At 45.7% G+C, this 26626-nt stretch overlaps 1 protein-coding gene across 4 annotated transcripts in view; it reads right to left on the reverse strand.

The window, feature by feature from the left end:
- RANBP10 (RAN binding protein 10) overlaps window positions 1-26626 on the reverse strand; it is a 165672-nt gene that overhangs the window by 59525 nt on the left and 79521 nt on the right. The gene's annotated exons all lie outside the window — the stretch shown is intronic.

Below are 26626 nucleotides of genomic sequence, written 5' to 3' on the forward strand. Positions count from 1 at the left end.
GTATCTCCCCTCAACCTTCTTTTAGTTAGGCTAAACAAGCTAAGCTCCTTGAGTCTCCTTTCATAAGACAGGTTTTCCATTCCTCGGACCATCCTAGTAGCCCTTCTCTCTACCTGTTCCAGTTTGAATTCATTCTTCTTAAACATGGGAGACCAGAACTGCACACAGTATTCCAGGTGAGGTCTCACCAGTGCCTTGAATAATGGTACTAAAACCTCCTTATCTCTACTGGAAATACCTCGCCTGATGCATCCCAAGACCACACTAGCCTTTTTCACAGCCATATCACATCGGCAGCTCATAGTCATCCTATGATCAACCAATACTCCAAGGTCCTTTTCCTCCTCCGTTACTTCTAATTGATGCGTCCCCATCTTATAACTAAAATTCTTGTTATTAATCCCTAAATGCACAACCTTACACTTCTCACTATTAAATTTCATCCTATTACTATTACTCCAATTTACAAGGTCATCCAAATCTTCTTGTATGATATCCCGGTCCTTCTCTAAATTGGCAATACCTCCCAGCTTTGTATCATCTGCAAACTTTATTAGCACACTCCCACTTTTTGTGCCGAGGTCAGCAATAAAAAGATTAAATAAGATTGGTCCCAAAACTGATCCCTGAGGAACTCCCTCCAGCCTGACAGTTCACCTTTCAGTAGGACCTGCTGTAGTCTCCCTGTTAACCAATTCCTTATCCACCTTTCAATTTTCATATTGATCCCCATCTTATCCAATTTAACTAATAATTCCCCATGTGGCACAGTATCAAACGCCTTCCTGAAATCTAAGTAAATTAGATCCACTGCATTTCCTTTGTCTAAAAAATCTGTTACTTTCTCAAAGAAGGAGATCAGGTTGGTTTGGAACGAACTACCTTTTGTAAAACCATGTTGCATTTTGTCCCATTTACCATTGACCTCAATGTCCTTAATTACTTTCTCCTTCAAAATTTTTTCCAAGACCTTGCATACTACAGATGTCAAACTAACAGGCCTGTAGTCACCCAGATCACCTTTTTTAACTTTCTTAAAAATAGGAACTATGTTAGCAATTTTCCAATCATACAGTACAACTCCTGAGTTTACAGATTCATTAAAAATTCTTGCTAATGGGCTTGCAATTTTATGTGCCAATTCCTTTAATATTCTTGGATGAAGATTATCTGGGCCCCCCGATTTACTCCCATTAAGCTGTTTGAGTTTCGCTTCTACCTCAGATATGGTAATATCTACCTCCATTCTCATTTGTCATGCTACCATTATCCCTAAGCTCCTCATTAGCCTTATTAAAGACTGAGGCAAAGTATTTGTTTAGATATTGGGCCATGCCTAAATTATCCTTGACCTCCACTCCATCCTCAATGTTTAGCGGTCCCACTTCTTCTTTCTTTATTTTCTTCTTATTTATATGGCTACAGAACCTTTTATTATTGGTTTTAATTCCCTTTGCAAGGTCCAACTCTACTTGACTTTTAGCCTGTCTCACTTTATCCCTATATGTTCTGACCTCAATAAGGTAGCTTTCCTTGCTGATCCCTCCCATCTTCCACTCCCTGTATGCTTTCTGCTTTTCCTTAATCACCTCTCTGAGATGCTTGCTCATCCAGCTTGGTCTACAACTCCTGCCGATTAATTTTTTCCCCTTTCTTGGGATGCAGGCTTCTGATAGCTTCTGCAGCTTTGATTTAAAGTAATCCCAGGCCTCCTCTGCCTTTAGATCCATAAATTCTTCAGTCCAATCCACTTCCCTAACTAATTTCCTTAATTTTTGAAAGTCAGCCCTTTTGAAATCAAAAACCCTAGGTGCAGATTTATTTTTGTTTATCCTTTCGTTCAGTTTGAACTGAATTAGCTCATGATCACTTGAACCAAGGGTGTCCCCTACAAACATTTCTTCTATGAGGTCCTCACTGCTCACCAAAACCAGATCTAAATTGGCATCCCCTCTTGTCGGTTTAGCAACTACTTGATGAAGGAATCCGTCAGCTATCGCATCTAGGAAAATCTGAGGCCTATTATTATTACTAGCACTCGTCCTCCAGTCTATATCTGGGAAGTTAAAGTCTCCCATGATCACGCAGTTTCCATTAGTATTTACTTCATTAAAAACATTAAAGAAGGCTCTATCCATATCCAGATTAGATCCCGGCGGCCTATAGCACACCCCAAGCACTATCTCAGGGCAGGCTCTAATAGTTTTCTTCCCCAATGTAATTTTTGCCCAGACGGATTCTGTCTTATCCATTCCATCGCTTCTTATTTCTTTACATTCTACCTCATCATTGATCTACAATGCTACTCCACCACCTTTACCTTTATTTCTGTCTTTCCTAAACAGCACATACCCTTCAATACCTGTAGTCCAGTCATGATTACTATTCCACTATGTTTCTGTTATCCCTATAATATCTGGTTTCACTTCCTTCACCAGTAGCTCTAGTTCCTCCATTTTGTTACCTACGCTCCTTGCATTGGTGTACAAACATCTTAATTTTTGCTGTTTGGCCTCGCTCACATTCTGTACCCTAGTAGGCACGGTCATTCTACAGCCAGTATAACCTATTAGACTGGTATCCACACTGCCCTTCCTCCTTATATACATTCTCCTACCCACGGCTGTATCCTTTCTTACTTCGTTTTCTTTCCTCTCAATGCTAAAATCCGGCGTGGAGATTACCTGGACATCTCCCAACCATCTCCCCCAAATTCCTAGTTTAAAGCTCTCTTAATCAGTTGTGCCAGCCTCCATCCTAGAAGTCTATTTCCTTCCCTACTCAGATGAAGTCCATCCCGAGAGAACTGTCCTCTGTCCATGAATGCCTCCCAGTGGCCATACATTCCAAAGCCCTCCTTATAGCACCATTGCCTGAGCCATCTGTTGATAGTCATAATCTTGTCACACCTTTGTTGCCCCTCTCTAGGAACAGGCAGAATCCCACTAAAGATTACCTGAGCCTCGATTTCCTTAAGCGTCTTCCCCAGCCTAGCATAGTCTCCCTTCATACTTCCCAGTGAGAATCTAGCCGTATCATTTGTTCCCACATGAAGAATAATTCGGGGATTCTGTCCCGCTCCCTTTAGGATCCTTTTCAACCTCAGGTCTACATCCCGTATCTTAGCACCTGAAAGACAGCATACCCTTCTATTCTCTGGATCAGCTCTGTTACAGGCCTGTCTATTCTTCTCAGTAAAGAGTCCCCGATCACATAGACCTGCCTTTTCCTGGTGACGGTGCTATTCTCCAGTCTACCCCCTGTTCCCTCTGGCTGCAAGTTCTTTCCATTCCTATTCTCCCTTGTAATCCTCTTCAACACATCCTGTATCCGCCTGGGGCTCATATTTGGTGTAGTCTCCACTGACTCTTACCCTTTTCCTATAGCACTAGCCGCTCTTCTCTTCTTCCTTGCCCTTCCACCTTCAGTGACCACCTGTTGAGCCCCTTCTTCATTTTCCAACTCTGCAAACCTGTTCTTGAGCTCTATTTCTCCTTCACTAGCCCGTCTTTTCCTCTGCCTGGTTCTTTTAGTCACATACTTCCACTGACCACTTTCCTCAGAATTCCACTCCCCTCGGAATTCCTCAATCCTGCTTCCATCTGCAAGTCTGAGCTTTTCCCTTCAGATACCTCATGTCTTTGCTCCATAATCTGCTCAAACCCCGTCCTAAACTCAACGAGACTTTCCACTTGCATCTCCAAACCTCGAATCTTTTCCTCCATCAGCTCTATCAGACGGCATTTCATGCAGACAAAACTCTTACCAGGTCCCCCCTCCAGGATCATGTACATACCGCAGCTTCCACATCCAGTCATCTTCATTGTGTCTTCCACTACATGGGTCACTCCCACTGCTACCTCTGTATCTGCCATAGCCTTCCCACCTAAACCCTGTTAATCTGGGAAACACAAACCACGCCAAAACACCACCCCCCACAGCAAAACCAAACCCCAAACAAGCACCACAAGACAAACTCCCCTTACAGAATTCCCACTCAAACTCCCCTGTTTACAGCTCTGTTTGCTGGCTCCTGTGTCGCTACAGCTGTCTGTGCCGCTGCCTGACTGGATGGCTCCCTTTATAGGACCCCTACTCAGAGAAGCCCCGCCCCCTAATCAGGGCTCAGCGTCTCTCCCAGCACAAAGCCCCTACAAGCCTCTACACATACAAATAATACAAATACAGAACCAAATACAAATACCTTCTCCTCCAACAGAACTCCCACTGAAACTTCCCTGTTTACAGCTCTGTTCCTCAGCTCTCAACTGCCTCCGATTGATGAATGCATGGTGATGCAAGAATTATAATGGGAAGGTCAAGTGCTGGGCCAGCTCTAGAACATACCCCAGTCAATGCTGCCTGTGCTTCGAGCTAGGTCAGAGGCTTAAAGGTGCAAAGGACTCTGCAACACAGCAAAGTCTACAAAAGATTAATAGTTCCCTCTGTCAAACCCCTAGTCCCCTGCTGGCTGTCAGCCCCCTGGAAATATTCCCACACAAACACCAATTTAAATCCTTGCAACACACAGCGTTCATGCTAAAAATGAGCAGACGTGAGAATGCTGTGACATTCCACTCTGGTGTTATCTGGACCAGTGATCTACTAGGCCACTCCAATCCTTGACTCTGGGAGCCAGCCTTACCCTGCTCTGCTGTGAGAACCCCCACTCCTGGGCTGTTCACGCACAGCCTCTGACATGTAAGCTTCTCCCAGCTACTTGCAAGAGAATGACACTAGCCAATATCTCTGATCCTAGACACAACCCTAGGAACTTCCACATTGCAGTGTCCAGTTATGCCCGCTGGAGGCTGCAAGTGTATATAAGTTCGTTAATTTAACAAAGAAATTGATATGTACTAGTCTTGTTATCCCAAGGGGAGCCTCTGACACACTTCAAACCAAATGCACTGCTTCAGGTACAATAAACAAACAGATTTATTAACTATAAAGATAGATTTTAAGTGATTATAAGTCAAAGCACAAGTCAGAGTGGTTACCAAAATAAAATAAAATATAAGCACGCGGTCGAAACTCTCAACCCTATTAGACTGGGAAGCAACTAGATTAAGCAGTTTTTCTCACTCCACCTGATATTGCAGTCCTTAGTATTCAGGTTTGTTCCTTAAATTTGGGCCAATCTCCTCTGCTGCACTCTTTTCTTCTCAGTGTCTTGGTTGTTTGCAGCATAGTTGGGAGCAGGAGAAGGGCCCAGTATGCGTCCACTCTGTCTGTTTTACACTCTCAGGGCATGGCTACACTTGCAGATGTACAGCGCTGTGAGTTAAACCCGCCTTCGGAGAGCACAGCAGGGAAAGCGCTGCCGTCTGTCCACACTGACAGCTGCAAGCGCACTGGCGCGGCCACATTTGCGGCTCTTGAAGCGGCATTGGGAGCGGTGCATTATGGGCAGCTATCCCACAGAGCACCTCTTCCCATTCTGGTGCTGTAGCTTGTGGGAAGGTGGCGGGGGGTGTGGGGCATTCTGGATCCTGTCCCAACGCCCTGTGATGCAGTGGTTTGCATCCCAGCAATCCCTGAGCTTCCCTCCACATTTGGCGACATCTTTCAATGTTTTTTGTACTGCACACGCTGTCTTCCCTTTCAGTCTGCGGGAATGGATTCTAAACTTGTGAGGAATATGCTGATGGGTCACGCCAGCACATCACGAATTGCAGTCGAGTTACTCCTTAAGCTACAAACTGACAGCGAGGGCTCCGACGATGATGTTGACTCACATAACGCATATGGCACGAGATTGCTTGTGGCATTCACAGACATGCTCACCACAGTGGAACGCCACTTTTGGGCTCGGGAAACAAGCACTGAGTGGTGGGATCACATTGTCATGCAAGTCTGGGATGACGAACAGTGGCTGCAGAACTTTCGGATGAGAAAAGCCACTTTCATGGGACTGTGTGAGGAGCTCGCACCCACCCTGCGGCTCAAGGACACGAGATTGAGAGCTGCCCAGACGGTGGAGAAGCGGGTGGCTATTGCAATCTGGAAGCTGGCAACTCCAGACAGCTACCGATCGGTCGCTAACCAGTTTGGAGTGGGAAAGTCGACCGTTGGAATCATGTTGCTGCAAGTTTGCAGGGCCATTAATCGCATCCTGCTCAGAAGAACCGTGACTCTGGGCAACGTGCATGACATTGTGGATGGCTTTGCACAAATGGGTTTCCCTACCTGCAGAGGGGCGATAGATGGCACACACATTCCAATTCTGGCACCAGCCCACCTAGCCTCCGAGTACGTTAATCAGAAGAGGTATTTCTCTATGGTTCTCCAGGCACTTGTGGATCACCGTGGGCGTTTCATTGACATGAACGCAGGCTGGCCCGGAAAGGTGCATGGTGCACACATCTTTTGGAACACTGGCCTGTTCAGGAAGCTTCAAGCCGGGACTTTTTTCCCTGACCAGAAGATCAACGTAGGGGAAGTCGAAATGCCCATTGTGATCCTTGGAGACCCTGCTTACTCTTTAATGCTGTGGCTCATGAAACCCTACACAGGGTTTTGACAACAGCAAGGAGCAGTTCAACAACAGGCTGAGCCAGTACAGAATGTCTGTGGAGTGTGCTTTTGGCCATTTAAAGGGCCACTGGCGCTGTCTGTATGGGAAGCTGGACTTGGCCGATGACAGCATCCCCACGGTTATATCTGCATGCCGTACCCTCCATAATGTTTGTGAAGGGAGGGGTGAAAGTTTCACTCAGGCATGGAACTCGGAGGTTCAACACCTGGAGGCTGAATTTGAACAGCCAGAGAGCAGGGCTATTAGAGGGGCCCAGCACGGGGCTGCAAGGATTAGGGATGCCTTGAGAGAACAATTTGAGGCTGAAAGCCACCAGTAATGTCTGGTGCCCTGCACGGGAGTGAAGTGCAGTAGTTCCAATGTTACTAGGAATCTGTGTTTGCTACGCTGACTTGCAGTGCCTGTTTCTTTCCTGGGCTAAGGTCGGACTTTAACTGGGTGAGCATTACCTGTGTCAATGGAGTGGTATGCCCGTTCAGTCAGTCCTGGGGTGGGTGAGAACGTCGGCGCATAGCTAGTGCACAGCTTCCTGATCTGCTGTCGCTGCATACGCCCAAGGGTCATGGAGAGGTTCACCTCTTCCACGCCACCAGCACTTTTCCCTGCATAGTAGACACCTTCAGGCCACTCAGCGTCATCTCCTCCCTGGGCTGTAAACTGAAAAACCTTGAATTCTCTGGAATAAAAGGGCTTTAGAGAATTAATATGGTACACCTTAGGCTTTCGGTTTGAGGTGAGGAATGCTAGGAGATAATTAACTGCTCCCAGGCACTCCTGGACCATGAATGGCCCTTCCCACGACGCTTCCATTTTACGGGCCTGGAGCGCCTTTAAGACCATGACCTGGTCCCCTACTTTGAAGGAACGCTCTCTGGCATGTTTATCATACCAGGCTTTTTGCTCTTTTTGAGCATCCTGTAGGTTTTCTTTAGCAAGGGCTAGAGAGGTTTGGAGGGTGTTTTGTAGGTTGATTACAAAGTCCAGAAAGTTAGTTCCTGGAGAAGGTGTAAATCCCTCCCATTGCTGCTTCACTAACTGTAATGGCCCCTTAACCTCACGGCCATATACAAGTTCAGATGGGGAAAACCCTAAACTGGGGTGTGGTACAGCTCTGTAGGCAAAGAGCAACTGCTGCAACACTAGGTCCCAATCATTGGAGTGCTCATTTACGAATTTACGTATCATGGCCCCCAAAGTTCCATTAAACTTCTCCACCAGGCCATTTGTTTGATGGTGGTGAGGAGTGGCAACCAAGTGATTTACCCCATGAGCTTCCCAAAGGCTTTCCATAGTTGCTGCCAGGAAATTAGTTCCTGCATCTGTGAGGATGTCGGAGGGCCAACCTACCCTGCCAAAAATGTCTGCTAGTGCCTGGCACACACTTTTAGCCCTGGTGTTGCTTAGAACTCCTGCTTCTGGCCATCGGGTGGCAAAATCCATGAAAGTCAGTATGTACTGCTTTCCTCTGGGTATCTTTTTCGGAAAAGGACCCAGAATATCGACAGCTACTCACTGAAATGGAACTTCAATGATGGGGAGTGGCTGGAGAGGGGCTTTAACGTGGTCTTGGGGTTTTCCCACTCTTTGGCACACCTCACAAGACCGGACATAGGTAGGAACATCCTTGCCCATTCCCTCCCAGTGGAATGACCTCCCGAAACAGTCTTTGGTCCTGTTCACCCCAGCATGGCCACTAGGATAATCGTAGGCTAAGCTCAAGAGCTTGGCCCGGTATTTAGTTGGAACTACCAACTGTCTCTGAGGATGCCAGTCTTCCTGGTGTCCACCAGAAAGAGTTTCCTTGTATAAAAGTCCTCTTTCTACAACAAACCTGGATCGATTAGAAGAGCTGAGAGGTGGTGGGTTGCTCCGTGCCGCCGTCCAAGCTCTCTGGAGGCTTTCATCTGCTTCCTGTTAGTCTGGAATTGTTCCCTTGACGCTGGAGACATCCATTCCTCATTGGATTGTGGACCTGGGCTTGGTCCCTCTGGAAGCGATGTAGGGGATGGGGCTGTTTCCGTGGACTGTGAACCGCTCTCCGCTGGTGCACTATGTTGGGGTTCAGGCTCCGGCTGATCCTCTTGTGTAGGGTTATGGGCTGCTGCCGGTTCAGGTTCGGTGGGGCCCTCTGGTGTTGGGGTTGCAAGTACTGGATTCAGTGCTGGCAATGGGTCTGGTGCTAGTTGTTCCGCCGGTTCCGGTTCTGGCTCCGTCTGGGTCTCTGGGACTGGATCCACTACTGCTGTTGCAGACACTGGCCTGGGGTCCGGGTCCATCACCTCTGACCGGGTCCTGGTAGAAGTTTCCGGAATAGAGCTAGGCATGACGGCTTGTTTAGCCTGGCTGCGGGTGACCATTCCCACCCTCTTGGCTAGCTTCACACGATTGGCCAAGTCTTCCCCCAACAGCATGGGGATGGGATAATCATCATAGACTGCAAAAGTCCACGTTCCTGACCAGCCCTGGTACTGGACAGGCAACTTGGCTGTAGGCAAATTGAAAGAGTTGGACTTGAAGGGTTGAATCGTCACTTGGATCTCTGGGTCGATTAAATTGGGGTCCACTAAGGAAGCATGGATAGCCGACACTTGTGCTCCAGTGTCCCTCCACGCGGTGACCTTCTTCCCGCCCACACTCACAGTTTCCCTCCGCTCCGAGGGTATCTGGGAGGTATCTGGGCCTGAGGACCTCTGGTGTGATTCCGGTGCAATGAACTGTAATCTGTTGGGGTTCTTGGGGCAACTGGCCTTTACATGCCCCGGCTCGTTACATTTAAAACATCGTCCAGCTGACGGGTCACTGGGAGAAGGTGGGTTGCTGGAGAACAGTGTGGTGGGACGATAAGGTGCCTGGAGGGTTCCTTGGGGGGTAGTTGGGGCCTTGGGCTGCCCCCGGTAGTAGGGTGTGGTCTGAGGTTGTCCCTTCTGGTATCCGCTCCAACTGCGACCAGTTTTTTTCTTTTCTGCCACCTCCACCCATTTGGCTCCAATCTCCCCCGCCTCGATTACAGTTTTGGGCTTCCCATCTAGGATGTATCTTTCTATTTCCTCAGGAACACCCTCTAAGAACTGCTCCATTTGCATTAGGAAGGGCAAATCGTCTGGAGATTTAACACTTGCTCCTGATATCCAGGCATCCCAATGTTTCACAATGCGGTAGGCATGTCGGGTAAATGACATGTCTGGTTTCCACCTTAGGGCTCTGAACTGCTGACGGGAATGCTCGGGTGTTAGCCCCATTCTGACTTTCGCCTTGGTTTTCAACAGTTCATACTGGTTCATGCATTCCTTAGGCATTTCAGCCGCCACCTCAGCTAAGGGTCCACTGAGCTGCGGCCCCAGCTCTGCCATGTATTGGTCTGTAGAGATGCTGTACCCGAGGCAGGCCCTTTTGAAGTTTTCTAAGAAGGCCTCGGTATCATCGCCTGCCTTGTAGGTGGGGAACTTTCTTGGATGGGAAGTGGTACCTGGAGAAGGAGTGCTAGGGTTTGTTGGCATATTCTGCTGAGCCTTTGCCTTCTCCATCTCCAGTGCATGCTTCCTCTCGTTTTCCTTTTCCTCCTCCGCATGCTTCCTCTCTTTTTCCTTCTCCTCCAGTTCTTTGTCCCTTGCCTCCATAGCTCTCCTGTGGGCAGCCTCCATTTCTTTTTCTTTGGCCGCTTGTGCATCCATCTCCATCTGTCTGAGTTCTACCCGTCTTTCATGTTCCTTTTGTCTTTCCTCAGACTCAAATCTGGCTAATTCCAGCTTCTGTTGAACAGTGCAGTCTGTCATCCTAACCTCTCTGTTTTTAACTAACTTTACACCCGACAGTTAGAAAGAAAACAAAAAAAACCCTTGGTTTGTAAAATTTTGCTGTGCTGTCCGGATACCTATGTTCTCTGATAGTGACTGTCAGCCTACAGAAAAATCCTTAAAAAAAACCCCTAACACCTTTGTCTCCAGGCAAATAGACAGAAAACCCCTCTAGTTGCTCTTAGGGGGGGGGAAAAAAAACTTCTTCAGGTCTGTGAAGACTTATAAATTTCCCTGCAGGAGGCATGAATTTCCCTGCCTTTAGGTAGAGAAAACTCCAGCTCACAAAAGACGATTCCCTTTTGTCTCTGCTCTGGCCCCCAAGCAGACAAAAAAAAAAACTAACTGCTTTCAGCTTAAAACCTGCTTTTCAGCAGCCCAAAGGAAAAAAATTTTTTTTTTTCCTTTTTAAGATCTGTGCTTCTTGTTCAAAAAATCAAAATCTTTAAAAAAAAAAAACAACCAAAACCTAACACCTTTGTCTCCAGGCAAATAGACAGAAAACCCCTCTAGTTGCTCTTAGGTAAAAAACATTTGCTTTGAGTTCTCCCATGCCTTCTGGCACAGGAAGATAAACATGAGAGCACAGGGCATGCCGTGTGTCTGTATAAAGTAAATACCCTACAGAAATACTGTTAAAAGAAAGTTATTTGAGTTGCAATGCCAAGCAGTCAAAAGTTAGGAAACATTTGGTTGTCTGTGCAACTTTAATTTGGTCAGCTTGTGCATCCAGCCTGTGCAACGAATGACACACAGGTCCTGTGGAAAGACCGAATAACCGTATCATAATGCAAACACACCAGGGGGCAGAATGAAGGTTACATGGGAAAATTTAAATCTGGAATTTTCTAGTGCTTGACTTTGCAACCTAAATGATGTTTTTAATGCAGTTTTTGGTATAAATTTCCTACTTTTTAAAAATAAGGTGAAAATGAGTTCCACCATGTAAAAGTGTAGCAACCTCCTGACATCATGCATCAGGGTTTGACGCTTGAACCTTCAGCACTGACCTCAGGTACCTGAGCTACAGGACTAATTGCATTAGCTGGCAGTGAGAGAAGGGCTGTTATCCCAGAATGGGGATGAGCTGCTGGCACCATATGCTGGGGAGCCTGGCCCAGGCCTCTCCTCCCACCCCTCCAGGAGGGAGGGAGCTACCGCCCCATGTGGGGCCCCCAGAGACTGGGACTGACTGTTGCTGCCATGTCCTGGGTCCAAAAGCATAACAGAGAGCCCTGCTCAGCTCCCCCTTCAACTTTTGCTGCTATAGCATCTCTGGCAGCTCCCAGGTGTTCCCCATGTGGTAGTTCCTGCAGCGGGGTGGTCATTCTGGAACGTCTGTGTGTTCTGTTATTTTAGCAGACTACCAAAAGTTCCCGGACAAATGCAAGTGAGACAACAGAAATTATTATTTCACTTATTGATCTCTCAGCGATCCCAGAACAAAACTTAACGGGACAAAGAAAAAGACACTTCCTGTAGTCCCAGGACTTCTTCCCCGCCAAATTTCAAAGGACTGCTTCCAGCGTTGGTGTGTTGGAGCTTTTCCACAAAAGCATTAATCAATTATAATGAAAAGTGTCACACAACCTCAGAATGGGAATTGCTACAGCTCCCCCTATAATTCTGTTTCATTCATGCAGCACCTCTTCTCTCCTCCCAGACAAGGATGGGCTAAGAGACTTTCAGCTCCTTTCTCCTCTCTAACCACTCCCACCTCTCTCCCTCACTTTGGGAGACTCCTTGTCTCCATCAGATACTTTCGTGTCCCTGAATTTCATGCATCTCTCTCTCTCTTCCTTCCTTTCTACCCCACTACCTATAACACAGGACACCACCACCACACCTCTGCACCTGCAAACTAGCCGTGTTACAGCATCCGTAACAAGATAAGCAGCATGAGAATGAACTGAAGTGACCCAACCCCACATGAACACATCTGATCCTGTATGGGGAACGGACATAGCACAGGAGTGTGACGTTATTAATATAATCTGGGACCATATAGATCATCGTTGCAACCAAGGTCCTGTAGTGGCACCAAATCTTATATAAAGGGGTCAAATGAGGTGTCTAAGACAAGGTTATGGTTTGTGATTATGATTATGCTGTGTATATGTGTGAATCATTTTTGTAGTTGAAGTTATGAATATTGGCTCTATATGGTCTGTATTTCAAACTTATGCTATGCTTCTGGGTGACACCCCAGACAAGTTGGTGTCAGCTCTGCCTAGCCTGCTTGATGGCCCATTAAGGACCATCAGCTATACTACTGACCCATTGAGAGAAGACAGACATGCCTTGGGACTCAGCAAGGTATGCAGGGAGGTGCCTATGGACAGAACTCTGAGGTTTTTCCAGGCCATGTGATGGACAGCTTGTCTTTGGAACAAAGAAAGACAGACCACATGGCAAGACAATATAAAAAGCTGCTGCAGCTCCTCCATCTTGTGTTCAATCCTGCTTCTTACCTCTGGAGGGACTTTGCTACACTGAAGCTTTGAACCAAGGACTGAAAGACCCATCCCAGCTGTGGATGTTCTCCAGAGACTTGATCTGAACCTGCCGTTTATTCTACCATGGCTGCAAGCCTGAACCAAGACCTTTGCCATTACTGTATGTAATTGATTCCATTTAATCAATTCTAGCTCTCATCTATATCTTTTTCCTTTTATGAATAAACCTTTAGATTTTAGATTCTAAAGGATTGGCACCAGTGTGATTTGTGGGTAAGATCTAATTTGGATATTGACCTGGGTCTGGGGCTTGGTCCTTTGGGATCAAGAGACCCTCATAGACTCATAGATATTAAGGTCAGAAGGGACCATTATGATCATCTAGTCAGACCTTCTGCACAATGCAGGCCACAGAATCTCACCCACTCACCCCTGCAATAAACCTCTCACCTATGTCTGAGCTATTGAAGTCCTCAAATCGTGGTTTACAGTCTTCAAGGTGCAGAGAATCCTCTAGCAAGTGACCCGTGCCCCATGCTACAGAGGAAGGTGAAAAAGCCCCAGGGCCTCTTCCAATCTGCCCTGGAGGAAAATTCCTTCCCGACCCCAATTATGGCCATCAGCTGAACCCTGAGCATGTGGGCAAGGTTCACCAGCCAGATACCCAGGAAAGAATTCTCTGTAGTAACTCAGATCCCACCCATCTAGCATCCCATCACAGGCCATTGGGCCTATTTACCATGAATAGTTAAAGATCAATTAATTGCCAAAACCATGTTATCCCATCATACCATCTCCTCCATAAACTTATCGAGCTTAATCTTGAACCGTTTTTCTTTTACTGGGGTACTGGTTTTCATAACCATCTGTCCCCATAATGAGTGGCACTGGTGGTGATACTGGGAAACTGGAGTGTCTAAGGGAATTGCTTGTGTGACTTGTGGTTAACCAGTGGGGTAAAACCAAAGTCTTCTCTGATTGGCTGGTTTGGTTTGCCTTGGTGTGCATAGAAACCCCAGCCTTGGGCTGTAATTGCCCTGCTTGAAGCAATTTGTCCTGAATTGGCACCCTCAGTTGGGTCCCGCCAGAACCAGTATTGTTACAAGGGGTGATCAAGCTGGAGGATTTTCCTGCTTGAATCATGTGTTTTACAAGCCAGGGAATGGGAATTTTGTGTCTCATTTAAAACACACACAGGCAGTTTCTCTGCCTCATCATTCCTTTATCTGTAGCCTCATATCTTAACATACTCTTGGGATTTAAGTAAGCATAGACATGTCTCAGATAAATGATACAGTAGTAATTCGCGAAGGCCATACATGACACTCAGCTGGGAAATGAACCTGCTGCCTCTGCAAAGGGAGGGAGAGGCTTGGACTGCACGGAGAAGGAGGAAATGTGAAAGATTCACAGTGGAAGGTGTAACAAAGGCCAGGCTCATCCTGTGACGCACTCAGAGAAGGGTCTGAACAGTCTCAGGGAGGAAAAGATTCTAGCTGGCTATGAACTGGGGACAAAGTTTGTAAGTTACAAGTAGCATGGCTGCAAAAGGGCCCAACGCAGGAAAAACCCGTTTCCAATCAGCTGTTCTGCTGGTTTAACAATCAAAGCAGGAGGATATTATTCAAGAGAAATGAATTACGCTGTTTAAAGCAGCATGACCAACTCTAGTCAGATGCTCATAGCTGCTGCCAGCAGGCACTTCAGAAACGCCAACTTGAATGCAAAGCATAAATCCCTTCTCCCCCGCCCCTCCCAAGTTTAAGGACATTGAGAAATGAGTCTCATCATCATTATCAGGCTGTTTCTGTAGATAAAGTGGCACAAGGCAAGCATTTGAGTGATGAGCGCGAAGGTCTCTGATGGTCACTGACGCAGAGCCCAAATGTTTTTGGTGCAAATCCAGAGATGTATTTACCTACTAGAATGTACAGAACACAGGGAAGGAGTGCCAACAGGACACAGCACAGAGGAAAGCAAAGAGAAGAATACCCACGTAATACAATCTGTACAGCTGGACTGCCAGGTAAGGACAAACATTAGCTGTCCTCTCTGCCATCCCAACTGTGATCAATGAACGGCCAAACGTTAAACAGAAGGGGCACAACAATTTGACAGCCTAGGACTCTGGGTACAGCATCTATCCCAGCATGCACAAGAAAACTAAGCCCTCTGGGAGGGTCTGAACATTCCTGAATCCACATCTAGAAATGGATAGCTAAAGTCTCAAGGCGTAGGGAGACTGGGAGAGGGACCCAACCCGAGTACAGCCCTGCCTTCTGCACAATCAGATTCCAGATTCCTGCCAGCCAGAGCCACGAAAAGCACCTGTGCATTGGATGGGAAAACCACAGGGCACACATTAAAGCCCCTATTTCAGCAGCTGCAGAGAAGGCCTCCTCATATGAATAGAGGACTCTTGTATTCACAGAACACAGAACTCCTGTGCCGCATTAGGCAGATTTATGCTCAGCTGAACACTGGAGACACGTTTTTCCTTTTTTTAACATAAACCACACAGATTCCAAGCAAGGCTGTATTGCAGCGTCATGTTACACAAGCCCCATACAAGCCATCAATGGCTAAATATACCCTGTGAACATGCTGCTCCGGTGGGTCACTTGGGCTGGCAGAGCAGCAGGATCCTCCACCCTGCTAGGAAAGCTACAGAAATAACTCACAGCTTGTCCAGAACAAAACGTGCCAGCCGCTTAGAGCCTAGAAAATGAACCCCACGCACTGGGATCCCTCTGCTTGGTTCTGCTCCTTGACTTCCAATTTTTACTTCCCATTAAACAGGGACCCTTGAGAGTTGTTTAGGCCCCGACTCGCATGTGCATATAAAAATCACTAGTCCACTGGCAAGTAATATGAGAGAGGTCACCAGCCCCAGAACATACCTCATCTTTAATGCGTAGCTGCTGCCTCGGGAGACTGCTTGCACCAAAGGGAAGCAGTGCACACTGGGACCCGGAGATTTCACAGGGGTCTCCTCCATGTTGAAGCTGATTGATCACCTGCTCTATACGGTAGACCCCTGTGGGCTGTTTCTAGCTGGGGGATATACTAGGTATTCTTTGATCACCTCTGTTGTATGTCCCTTTATATTTAACTTCCTTTGGGGTTGTCTCCAGTACATGCCTGCTCTTTGTTACACCTGTGATGTTTCTATTCCACTTTGATATCTAAGGCACTTTGGAGAGTCGGTTGCAATGTTTTTAGAGGCATGCCTCCAGCAGTCGCACCAATGACTGAACGCTTCTCTTCTGGGACCAGCGACTGGAAGAGGTTACAAGCACTGAAAGCTTTTGTACTGGTCCCAAAACACCTCCAGGCCTGGCAACCGATGAGACTCGCCAGCCTTGAGCCACATCATGCTCACAGCATGCTCTCCCATCCACTCCAGCCGCAGTTCAACTGCAACATGATTTTTGCAGCAGATAGTTTTCAAGCTGCTTGTTAGGAAGTAACCATTTTACCGTGAAAATGCTGGCGTTGGCTCTAGCAGTTCAAGAGATGATTGATAAAATCATGTCAAAATTAGGTTAGAAAAAAGTAGCAGCATGACACGACTTCACAGACTGATATCTTGTAACTGTGCTTTTCTGACACTGGGCCAGGACTGAGAATAGCAAGTGGGGGAACCTAGGCCTCTATTTCCTGCTGGGCCCAGGGATGTATCAGGAGTCAACTTCTCCAAGTTTAGTTTCCTCCCTTTGGTTTTTAGCAGCTGAGTGTTTAATGGGTTACGGTGATCATACAAAAATAGATACACCTCACAAAAGAGAGGGTTTAAACTAGAGAGGGCAGGTGGAAGGACACTTACCTTCTCCCCCAATCTCTCTCCCTCCCTGAACAACATGGACTCTACCAAGTACTGGAATTGAAAGTGCCCCCTTTAACCCATCTGGACAAAAATAAAATTAGGGCCTGACATTTAAAATAGTAATGGTGCAAACACATTTTGCACAAGTGACAAGAGCATCAAAGGTCCTGATGTCATCGTAACCAGACCCTCACACTAACTCTTAACAGCCTTGCATGCACGTTGAACAGGAGGAGTAAACCCCGCAGCATGCCATTAGCATCCTCTCTGGGGAGATAAGCAATTGTCCAATACTGCTTCCAGCTTCTCTCCAGTAGCAAAGCAGAGAGCCACTCAATCACGTAGATACTCTAGTGCTAGACGCCGCCTAAGACAGACTCCGTCTACAGGGTTCTCAAACGTCATTGCACCATGACCCCATCTGACAACAAAGTTACTACATGACCCCAAGGGAGGGAGAGAGAGAGCCTGAGTCCCACTGCCCCGGGTGGGAGGGGAGAGGGGGCCACAGCCTGAGCCTCACTGCCCCAGGTGGGGTCCCAATCCACAGTTTGAGAACCGCAGTTTGAGAACTGCTGGGTCTCTATCACTTCTAGAGTCTGCAGACATGTTGACATTTCAGGGCTATCAGTATCAAAGGCAGCTGTCAGATCTACAGAAACAACATGGCTATTTGGTCTTCATCCATCATCAAGAGAAGACTGACTACTGAAATCAGAGCAACTTCCAACCACAGCATCAAAACCACCACCTCTGGGCCCAGACCCTTAGATCCCTTCCTCTTGCAAAAAAAATTATTTGTGCAGCTCCTTCTCCAAATAAGGTACACAACCACTAGGGCTGACTTGGAGTCTGTTCCAAATTCAAGCCACCCACGAATCATGATGCAAGGAAATTAAATACAAATGCTCAAAGAAACAGTTAAAGTGCTTTAAGAAACAAAACTGTAAGTGGCTGTTCTTCCAACCACTTTCCATGAGCAGTTCTAATTTCCAACTCCTACTTCAGAGAAGTAAGAGCGAGCAGGGTTACTTGGCTTGTAAATATCCTGCTAACATTTTAAACAGCATCCATAACTCCCACCTTGCTACACAATTGAATTTCAAAGCCCTCGTAATTTACGTGTTTAGCAGATGATTTGATTTTCCACCTGCCTGAGTCACTTGGCTTTTGAGAAGAGGTGACAGAATGAACTCTCCACCTTGTTCAAACGAGTTCAACCAAAACAGCGCAACTCAGTAGATCCCCAGGAATGTCCAGGCTCTGCCCAGTTCCCCCAGGCACACGGTGTAACAGCTACAACTAACACAGGGACTGCCCAAACCACCAGCAGGTGTCTCCTCCCCCGATAGTGATTTACAGCTGGAAGTACAGGCTTATTCAAGATATTAAAACTATGCTCAGCAGATGTCTCACAGACTAGTTCTGCTTGGCAGAGGGGAATGGCCCGCATCAGTAAGACCGAAGAGGCTTGGTCTGCAGGATAATACGAACATATGGACACATCGTTAAGCGTTTGATGCGATAAACAAGGAAGAATTCTGGAAGCTATTCATGGACCATAGCAAAGAAGAGGATTCCAGAGGCACTGAGGTCATTAAGGCCTACAACAGTATGTCCTAGACCAGAAAAAGGATAGAGTCTATTCTTCAGCTCCCCTTCTGAAAAGAACTAATGCCTAGAGCTGTGGTTCCCAAAGCATGGCCCCCAGTCACATGATGCTGGCTGGCTTTTACTATTTCTAGCTACCAAACGACATGAAAAGCAGCTAAAAATACATTAAGTATTTCCTAGTGTTACTTTTCCATGGCAGCAATTGCTGTAAATTGCCACATTTCTTCAATCAGCAGAGGGGAGGCAGGGAGCACGATCATGAATTAGGAGGAATGTCACTACAGGGAATTTGAGACCCCTAGACTTGAAGCATGAAGTCCATTAGCCCTACACTGTCCCTCATGGAAGGAAAGGAAAAATCACATTGTATATGCACCTCAAGTTACCCCAAAAGTGATACTGCCCATGAACATTCTCAAAGGCCCTGTTCAACGTGTGCTAACAATAACCATGTTACATAATTTCGTCTCCATTATGGCCAAGGAGAAGAGGTCACTGATTTACAGGACAGTTTTGGCTGTGCTCATACAACCACAGAACAGACTCAAGAAAGGCGTCAAACTACCCTGGTGCAAGTCCCAGTCCCAAATTAGGTGACTTCCCCTGCCCTTCTCATCAGTGCCTATGCTGTAAAACTTCCCACATCCCCAAAGCTAGATGGACATCCCAGAACGTGGTCTAATGGTTAGGGGACAAGGAATCACAACTGCTAGGTTCTTTGCTTGGCTCTGCCACTGACTCACTATGTGACCATCAACTCTCCGGGCCTTCATTTCCCTATCTACAAGAGGGAGCCATTGCAATGTTTGCAGGGATGGAAAGTGAGAGCTGGGTGTATGTTAGAGGCAGGCTGGCTGGCTTCAAACATTCCCCTACAAAGCCATCCCGTAACTAGGCTGAGCGCCAGCCAACATGCCAATTCAGTTATTCAGACAGAGGAATTTCTCCATTTGCAGAATCTGCTCTCAACTGCGGGCAAATGTGTGTTCCTTCTAAAGGCTGGCGTTCTCCAGCACAGGACTATTTTAAACGGCTCATTCTGTCCAGCCACAGAGCAATTCCAACAGCCTGCTGGCAAGAGGATGACTTTCTGTTATCTTATCTACTCTGACGAATGAGTTATTAGTGCATGCACCAAACCACAATGAGAGTCATGCTGCTCCCTCCTCCCTTTGCTAGGTCACTAACCAGAAGGCAGGGATAATAAAAAGGTAAGTGAGATTAGCACAAGGGGAGGAGGAAGGGGGAGAAAGAGCTCACAGGCACCAAACACCCAAGCTACACTACATCTCATTTATCAGTTCAACATAAATACATGGTCTACTTAGAAATTCAAACATCTAAAGAGAAGTGGGGGCCAAAATAATCAAGATGATGTAATCAGGGAGAGTATAAATTAAATTCACTTAGCTTAGTAATACAGGTTTCAGAGTAGCAGCCGTGTTTGTCTGTATTCGCAGAAAGAAAAGGAGTACTTGTGGCACCTTAGAGACTAACAATGCATCCGATGAAGTGAACTGAAGCTTATGCTCAAATAAATTTGTTAGTCTCTAAGGTGCCACAAGTACTCCTTTTCTTAATAATACAGTGAATCTATAGAGCTACCCTCGCCTAGAAGGGTTAATAGCTGTTTGCAATCCCATAGCAGGTAATGTAGCAATCAATGGTGTAGAAAATGAAAAAAAGGAAATGGACCTCCTTCCACATTTCTAGCAAGTTAAGAGTTTGAGTAGAGAGTCAGGAAGGTCTTGGGCACTGATGAATCACTTAGCCCACTGATACTCCCACCTCAGTGGTTCACGAGCCATATTAGGGATCAGGTTTACCAAAAAGCCACAGTCGTGTAAATTCACTGTTTCATTTACTATCGTGCTACAGATTCAATCTGAGAGTGTTTTAATATCCTGGGCTGCAAAGAGCCGCAGGAGATGCATTGAAGAGCCACTTGCCGCTCGAGAGCCTCCGTCTGAGTATCACTGAGTTAGCCCTTTAATTCTCCCCCCACTTATTTTTGATCCTTTTAGGCCTACTGACAAAAGCAATACTGTCCATTGATGACAAACTTCAGAGACCTACATATTTTAGAGAGATGGATCAAAAGCTAAGACCCAAAACTGACTTCCTTTAAAATAGCTACAACCGTCTGAGGAGCATTCTATATTTTAAAATTCACCATTTCAGTCATGAGAAATTGAAGTAAATAAAAAACGTTATTTCTATAGGCCCCACAATACGTGTCAAGATCTCATAATGCATTTAGTCCATCAGTCAACAGTTCCCAGGGCTCTTGATATTGTGTGTATGTACTGATGTATCCAGGTGTGCAGGACAGAAGAGAATACATATGAATTTCAATAGTATCCAAAATATGTAAGAAAAGCAGTATTTACAAATAGAAAACAAGACAAAGTAAAATGGGCACATATTTACTTTATGTACACACACTTTGCTAGAAAGTAAGGCATGCCAAATTTTAGCTAATAAATCCTCAACTAAGTATTCCCCCACCCCATTCTAGAGATGAGGGAACTGAGGCAGGGCAGTTCAGTGGACTTAGAGGCAGAGGGAGTTAGTGTCCAAGCTAGGAAAAGAACTTCAGCATTTGGGGCTCCCAGTCCTGAGCTCAGACCATGCCTGTTACACACAATGGCCAGGAAAAACATTACACAAGTATCATAGAATCATAGACTATCAGGGTTGGAAGGGACCTCAGGAGGTCATCTAGTCCAACCCCCTGCTCAAAGCAGCACCAATCCCCAATCAAATCATCCCAGCCAAGGCTTTGTCAAGTATACCCTAGAAGAGCAGTGGTTCTCAATCTATTTACCATTGTGGGCCGCATGTGTAGCTCTCTGTGTTATGTGGGCTGCATCCATACAATATATACTAACCAAATGGCCCTGAGGATGTCACATCGGCCACAGCTGTGTGCTAATTGGGCTGCAAGTTGAGAACCACTGTCCTAGAGGATGCAATCCTAAGTCCCATGCTCCAAATTTAGTCCTATATGATGTGAGACTTCAGAACTGCACTATGTACGTCACAGCCTTTTACACTGAAAATACAGCTGTAACCAGCTTTAAACAGCTGACTATAGGAAAGATATTTGTGATTTTAGAAAGACTGACGACAGGAGGTGCATACCATCAGCCCCGAGAGAAGGCAGCCCAGCACCAGGACAGCACAGTTTCCCTGGCTGCAAAAAAAATGCCTGACTTCTTGAAGGACTGTGCAGCTCTGAGATGAATACAAGGATCATGCGAAAGGCAAATTGTCTCAATTGTCAGTACTATTAAGGGCTACTCGTCAAGAATGCTGTTTAACTGGACTATCTGGTGAGCTAACTAATGCATCCTCAGAACAAACGCAGTCAAACACATGGAAAGTTACCATGTGCCTTGCAATGCTAAATCCTTTTCTTTCTACAATAAAAAACTAGGTTAAAATAGCATTAAGGGATTGGCTTAAACTGATGAGGGCTGAAAATTCAGATGAAAATTTAAAATGGCACTGTCAACCATTGGCAATGTGCCAAGGCACAAAAGGGCACAGTTATTCTTCAGCACAAAGGCATAGTACAAAGGGAGTATGTGTGACACAGTGTGTGGGTTTTTTCTTGGTTTTTTTTTTTTTTTTTTTTTTTTGCGGGGGGGGGGGGGGGGGAAGAGGCAAAGAGGTTCATTCTAAATTCCCCAACTTCTACTGCAAAGTTCTGACCCCAGTCTGAACTTTCCCGAAGTTAGGGATGCACGTGTTCATATCTCAGGGGTTGGCTTGGGCACGGCACTAGGATGCACCAAAGAAATGTTTTAATGCAGAGGAACATTGCACTGTTATGGAACAGCCTAAATAGGGGTGGGTGTGTGTGTGTGAGAGAGAGAGAGAGAAGAGCCTGATATTCAGAAAGTGGTGCAGTCAAGTGTATGTCTACTCTGCTGCCAGAGTTTCTATGTCTGTATGTACGTCAGCTATCTGTGCCCACACACCGCTATTTATGGCAACTAGGTGGTTATTTGAGGGGCCAAAACTGCACAGGTAGGTTAGGGACACTGCAGACCTGTCTGAAAAATCAAATCCTTGCGTACAGTCAACTGAAGACTTCAAACCTAGTCAGTGACCCATGGAATACACGGAGACATTTTAGTTGTTTTGTTTGCCCTAGGTTAGAAATTAAGTTTACATTTCTTTATAGCCACTCATTCCCCTTTCACAGGGCCCAGCCTTTTGTCACGTTTTACTCTTACAAGTGCCTAGATTTGTGCTGAGTTTGACAATGCTGGTGCTGTTTGGATTAAATCCTCTAACACAGAGGATGGGACAAGAGTGTGCCTCGCTACTGAGAAAGTGACGCCTTTTGTTTTCAGCTATCAGTACAACTGATGTTTGGGGAGGTCATATTTTTAGTCTAAAGACAAAGTGTTTCAGAAGCAATTTCAGTTTATCTTGTTTAATGACTGAAGTTAACTGAGCCCTGTATATATTGTCAGAGCACCCTATGAGCATCTTTAAGCAGGACAGGTTGAGGATTCCCCAAACATTGTCAATTGATTCCTCACTAGGTGATAACCAAGAGATCAAATTTAAGAATACCACTGTCAAATGTTTCTATCAACAGCTATGAAGGTCAATTACAATTAGCTTCTGGTTATGCCTTCTAGAGGTCAGTGACATTTGGGCATTGGGTTCAACACTCCACTGGTTTGCGACCAGGACATTCCCTTTCTTATAAGGGAAGAGTTAGCCCTGCCCCATACTTAATATTTAGATTCACCTAGCTGCATCACTCAGGGATGTGAAAAATTCACACCTCTGAGCACCAAAGCTATGCAGACCTAAGCCCTGGTGTAGATGTGGTTAGGCTGACCGAAGAATTCTTCCACTGACTTAGCCACCGCCACTCTCAGAGGTGGATTACCTACATCAACGGAAAGCCCCTTCAGTTGATGTAGGAAGTGTCTACGCTACCGCTGCTAAAGGGCTGTAGCTATGTTGGGGACTTTCCTTGAATACTTCAAGTCATCGTCCTTGTGCTGGCATCCTGTCCTTGTGCTTTCAATCTGAGGAGGCTTGAGTTGGATTAGTACTTTGATGGCACATCTCCACGGAACACTTAAATTCTACAGAAAGTGGCATCCCTTCCCCCAAATCACTATTGATCCAGTGGTTTCAGGGCACTGGGTCACCAAAGGTGAAGACTTTTGGATAAGATCCCAAAACCAGGTCCTGACCATCTCTAGTTTTCAAAGATCTCATGGAACTTTTTGAGAGAGGTAGGAACGCAAATCAGCAGCCTAGGGAAAATCCAATTTATGTAATTATATCCTGTCTGCTTAACTTCATCATCCAGTTTTGAATAAATATGATGTTTTTCTTCACTTCCTGTTCTATAATGTCACATTGTTTAAGAACAGGTTAAACAAACACCTGTCAGGGATGGTCTAGAACAGGTATACCTGGTCCTGTCTTAGCACAGGAGGCCGGACTAGCTGACCTCTCAAGGTCCCTTCAAGCCCTACATTTCTATAGTGGTGATGTGAGCTGTTAAACTGCTGATATAATTCACCTTGGATGTGGCAAGAGTAATTCTTGTTCACATAGCGGGGATACTCCTGAAATAAAGAGCAATCATCTTGCATCTTTGTTAGACTACCTGTGCCATCCATTAATCCATCTCACATTCCAAAGCACTGAGGAAACTTTCAATATTTCCCATGTTTTCTTCTTCACCAACCCCTCCAGTGCAAAGTTAGACTGATCCACGGTACACATTGGGATATATTCAGCCCTTGATCTCTGTACAGTAACTCACCCATGCAGAGGGTGGGGTAGCCCTAATCTAATGCCAATTAAACTCTTATATAGCATTCTGGGATCTGTTTAGAGGAAGGCAGCTACATGCAAGAGTGTCATTCAGGGTGACATTTTTAAACAATGTAAAAAATTAACAGGAATTGGGTAACTCCCTTAAGGTCTTTGAAAAGCCCATCCTAAAGGGTTTAGCCATTTTACTAGGGCTCATACAAAGTATCTCAGTGTGTCTATATTCCCAGAGCACATTCACTGCAACTTAATTTGTTTTCTAAACGTGCCCTACCTGGCTCAGATCAGCACAAGCCAAACTTGGGGCAGCTTGTGGTTAAGGTGAAATAAGTAAAACTTTTAAAATTCATAAAATCCTCCCTCTGAAAAAACGCAAAATGTTTTAATCTACATTAAAAGTATTAAATTTCTTTCTTCTGTCCTGATAAATTCAGGCTGTAGAGGCTTCCTTGGAACACTACGGACAGAACATGATAGGGTCTGCAGCTTAGCGTGAATTTCAATACATTAACATGACTCTGTGCATTCAAAATGGTAACGAGGCAGGGCTAAGAGGTGTACTCACATTTTACTTTCAAGGACCTGCATTCAAAGCCCCATTTGGACTCCAACTGAATTGAGTCTGGTGGTGGCACAGTCCCTAGTGCACAGTGGTCCACAAAACAAAATCACCACACAAGTTAACATAAAAGGCAGCTTTTGCTGACACCAGCAATGCTGCTTACCCAGTGACGTTTTCTTGTGTTGGCATTAAAGTTTAATAGATAAGTGGGAAACAAAACAGCCTGTTTCCGTTTCATTAAGCACACTTGATGATCAATGATTTAGAATGTGAAAAAAAAAAAAGAAAACTAGACAGACTTTTTCAAGCTTCTAAATGGCCATTCTAAAAATTAAAGTTAGCATGTGTTGGCAGTATGAACATCCATCACTTAGACAACATGACTACAGCCTTCCTGATCTCATTCATGCTGGCTGTGAGTCTAGGTACCATGCAATTAGGAGACCTCAGCAAGAATTGGCATATGGAAATCGTTTGAATTCACTCCCCACATGACAGACCACCACAGAACCTGTTATAGACCAATCACGGTTCTGCCTCTGCCTAGTTACCCCTTCCGTAGGATAAGAGCTGGTCTCATGACTGCCCAGAAGAAAGAATGCTGCAAATATCTAGACTATAGGTTCATTTGGAGCTTCCATAGTTTGTATTGCCCAATCTCTAGTCTGTTAGGCAGTGGCATTTATAAATTATGTTTAGATATTCCAAATGATTACAAATCAAGGGAACATACTACAATGGGCTAACTTGAGGAAAGCTCTAGAGCACCCCGCTGTACCTCAGTGCATGAGGACAAACCCCGGGAAGCCTTGAAGTGTCAGCTCAGATAGACACTGCAGTCTCACAGGTACAACAATGGATCAGGGAGACCCTTCCATCTATATAACATTATCTCCATCCGATTGAAGGACAAACTCCTGCTGTTCTAATAGGGCCTGTAGTTCACAAAACCAACATTGACAGTTCCACTGAAAGCAGCTGTACTCCATAGAAAAATGATTGTCTTGGACTTTGTCCTCCTTGTTTGCTAGGTCTCATCACCATGTTTAATAGTCCTTCACTGCTGCCACAATCATCGGTACAGGGTAGCACTCCGTAAGTGCAGAGATTTCTATTTACAGCAGCGACTCCAGGTTTTCAGCAGTAACTGCTCCAGTGCAATGCAGGATAATGGTTAAGAGTGTAAAGACGACCTGGCTCTCCTTCACCGGCTGCATAACCAATAACACCATCTGTTCAATATTATATGTGCCAGGCAGGGGTGGCTAGTAAATTTCCAGAATGGCCACTTCATTTCTAAGGGCAATCATAGCTCACTGGCAGAACTGGAAAAATCAAGACTAGATATTAGATGGGTTTTAAATCACCATTTAGGGAGGAGAGGGGTTTTGATTTAACAGTGAAATCCTTGCTGAGCTAGAGCCCTGGTTTTGTGGCACATGTGCCTTTCACTCTTTGTCATCAGTTAGGCTCGATCTGACCTGGAGTAATAACCTCTACCCTCAATCAATAACGTTTGCTTCCCAAAAGGGGCAACAGTTGCCATGCGCTAACTGAAATAAATCCCCTGGGGTGATATCAGTTTGAGGAGAATCAGAACTGGAACATCAGTCTGTCAGATCATGAAACATTATAACTTACATATCAATATTAACTGTTTTGCTCCTGTTCATATGGCAGAAACATCCTGCTAATGTGCTTAGCCCTCAACCCGCAACTACCTCCACCACTGTCAAAAGTACCCACTGCCCCTACTTGCTGTAACCTCCAGCTTCCCTCCTGATCTGGTCTGTTCATCCTCACTCCTGTAGACAGGTGTTTTCTTTCCTCTACTCCCCACATGCTGCTCAAGCATGCTCAGAATGCAGTTCCTTGCCCAAGGCTCTTCAAGCACTTTGTGGGGCAGCTATCCTCCTGTTCTGATAGCAGGAGTGATGGACTAACCTAGGATCAGCTAGGCTAGTGGGAGCAGCAACTGCTTTCCCAGGCAGCTCTCCAGATCTGTGATATGCCCTG

The sequence above is a fragment of the Chelonia mydas genome, chromosome 12, assembly GCF_015237465.2.
Source record: "Chelonia mydas isolate rCheMyd1 chromosome 12, rCheMyd1.pri.v2, whole genome shotgun sequence".
Taxonomy (NCBI): Eukaryota; Metazoa; Chordata; order Testudines; family Cheloniidae; genus Chelonia; species Chelonia mydas.